The 2,838-nt window shown below is 33.7% G+C and overlaps 1 long non-coding RNA gene across 3 annotated transcripts; it reads left to right on the top strand.

Moving 5' to 3' along the window:
* LOC107608160 lies at positions 617-2,456 on the top strand. Of its 3 annotated transcripts, none has more exons than XR_001612743.2 (5): positions 617-926; positions 1,101-1,253; positions 1,355-1,376; positions 1,506-2,221; positions 2,404-2,456. It is a non-coding gene; the product is annotated as an uncharacterized LOC107608160 (long non-coding RNA). The 3 variants fall into 3 exon arrangements; XR_002351282.1 differs by having other exon boundaries at positions 617-999; XR_001612742.2 differs by having other exon boundaries at positions 617-1,253.

Below are 2,838 nucleotides of genomic sequence, written 5' to 3'. Positions count from 1 at the left end.
CAAAAAATTCTTTATATAGAATCATCATTATATGTAATATCTTATCATAAGCTGTTGTTTTTGTTGCTAATTCTTCTATTATTTGGTTTTCTATTGATGTCATATAATTTCTTATAGTTCCTTTAGTATGAAACCCTATGTAATTCCAAATATCTCTTCCAGATAATTCACTAAGTTTTGGATTAGTAAAGGCTTCTAATAAGAAGGAATTCAACCAATTTTCGAAATTTTCTTTTTCATTCTTTTTACAGTCTAAATCGAGCATTCTTTCTCCTTCCATTTCCTGGGTTTTAGGAACGTATTTTGATGGTATTTTTGTATATTTTGAATCTTTATTTATAAACCCTTTTTTAAAAGGAATTCGGTGTCATTACAATTAACATTAGTTAAAATCATTAGTTTTTGATCTATTAATTTTGATAGTTTAATAATTTCTTCTCTTAAATCTTCTAATTTACTTTTTTCTATTAGGTAACGCTTTTTCTTATAAAAAGCTATAATTTTAAGTGTTTTGTAGTAAAAAGTGTGATTTTAAAATGTATGGTTTAAATTTTGCCACGTAGACATCTTTAGAAAAAGTTGTTTTTGTAATGTTTATGTGAGTGGTGGCTTTTCTTAAAACTTGATATCAGCCTTGATATGTTTCACTTTATACTTATCACTTGGCAGTTTGAGAAATATCTTTCCTGTTCTAATAAAAAGAATATTAAGAATATAGCTGAAACGTGTCCAACTCTAGGTCACTTTAGATTGTAAGGTGGACACATCACACTGCAACATATGTCGTGCTGCAGTTATAATTATTTAGATAAATGACAAAACTGGCCTCTGTAGATCATGCTTTGATTTTAATGCCATTTGAGGACTAACTGTTGCTAAAAGCTGTACCTTTTACGTGGAGTGTTGTATTGGTTGAATATGCACTGGTGAGATTATGTAATGAATATACCTGGGTGTAAATTATTGCAGGCATCTGAATTTTAAATCTAGATAACATAGGTTGTCTGCTTTACTGAATATGCTCACAGCTCACCTAACACAATCTCTTGGTGATAATAAAAGTACTGTATGAATACTAAAAAATATTAATTCTCATGCAGATTTGAAGATGATAAAAGTGTTTCCAACATATCTGAAAACTATGGGAAGAATATACCAGTGGGGAACGAGTCACCCTTAACTTGTACATAGGTGAAATTGTTTCCCTTATTTGTGAAGGCATGTCATCATCATCATAGGCAAGTAAAAGAAAAGTAAGTGGTTTTCTTCTGCCTTTGCTGTTGGATTATTTAAACTTTATTTCAGCTGAGTTATTTTCGTTTAGAGATTCACAAATTTTCTGTTGTGTCTGCAGTCTTCCCAGGCTATATGAACAGGTTTGTGCCTAGTATTGAGTTTATTAAAAATAGCAGAGGATAACTATTTCAGTAATTTAGTGTTTTTCCTATAAAACAGTAGAGGATAACTAGTATAAAATCTTGATTAATTTTAGTATACTTTACCAGGTTATAAAAGCGTTTGGCAATCCAGATTTCTTGAATATGGTATTTCCTTTGTTGTTTGATATGACCAAGTCAGCACCCTGAAATCTGGGCAGCAACCTTTGGCCGGTGATACTACAAAAACAAGTGATGACAAGTTCTAGATTTTCATTTATATGTTGCTATTCTTTTTACTCGTTAGATAGTTTATGACCGATGGAGGGTACTCCAATAATTAGTAGCAAAAGGAAGAAAAACTATATATAGAAATTTTAAGAAAGATTTGAGATTTCCATGGTCTGTTTATCTATTTGGTTTATCTTTGGATACTATATGGCAATGGCGTTTGGTTTATGATGTTGATGCCATAGACTGTACAAACTTTTTTACTGATATATCTTCTTTGCAGATTCGGACAGTGAAGAAATTTTGGTTCCGCATACCAAACTTGTGGTGTGTCTAACCTCTTGCATCCATGTGGCTAATACCAATATAAGTGATATTCTTGAAAATCAAGAGCTTAATCCTCCTGTACGCAGTATTTACCGATTTCAGCCATTGTTAGATGTATTTATGAGAGGTTGCAGCAGTTATTTGTCAGGAAGGGTAGAGAGGCACAAGCACAAATGGCAGTCGGTAATCGGTTTTCTGAGTAGCTACTAGCTGCTGTTGAGAAGGACAGGGAAAAAATTCTCAAGATGTGTGTTACACACTGTGACAACAGGGCCTCAGTATTTATGGTACAAGAGTTAGAACTTTTGAGAGTTGGTTGATGAACGGATATTTTATATGCTTTTTGGCATCATTTTCATATAGTTTTTGTTATGTTTTGTTTAAGTTTTATTATATTTTCATAAGTTTTAGTAAAAAATTCATATTTTTGGATTCTACTTTAAGTTTGTGTGTTTTATGGTGATTTTAGGTATTTTCTAGCTGAAATTGAGAAGTTTGAGCAAAAGTCTGATTTAGAGACAGAGAAAAAACTGCAGATGCTGTCAGGATCTAACCTCCGTGCACTCTAAAGGAGCATTTCTGGAGCTACAAAAGTCCAAATGGCACGATCTTAACGGCTATGGAAAGCTAACATCCAGGAATTTCTAGAAATATATAATAGTCTATACTTTGCTTTGGAAATAAAGGCCCAAAATTGGCGTTCAACGCCAGCCACCAGCCCCATTCCTGGCGTCCAACCCCCAAAAGGGAGTAGCTGGCGTCCAACGCCCAAATAGGAGTCCCAAGCTGGCGTTCAACGCTCCTAAGGAGTCCTAGCACGTGGAGATACTCCAAGCTCAGTCCAAACACTCACCAAGTGGATCCCAGAAGTTGATTTTCGCACTATAGGACTAGCTTAACTTAT

The sequence above is a fragment of the Arachis ipaensis genome, chromosome B07 (genome assembly GCF_000816755.2).
Source record: "Arachis ipaensis cultivar K30076 chromosome B07, Araip1.1, whole genome shotgun sequence".
Taxonomy (NCBI): Eukaryota; Viridiplantae; Streptophyta; class Magnoliopsida; order Fabales; family Fabaceae; genus Arachis; species Arachis ipaensis.
Note: the sequence above shows the minus strand (reverse complement) of the source record. Positions and strands in the feature narration are given on the sequence as shown.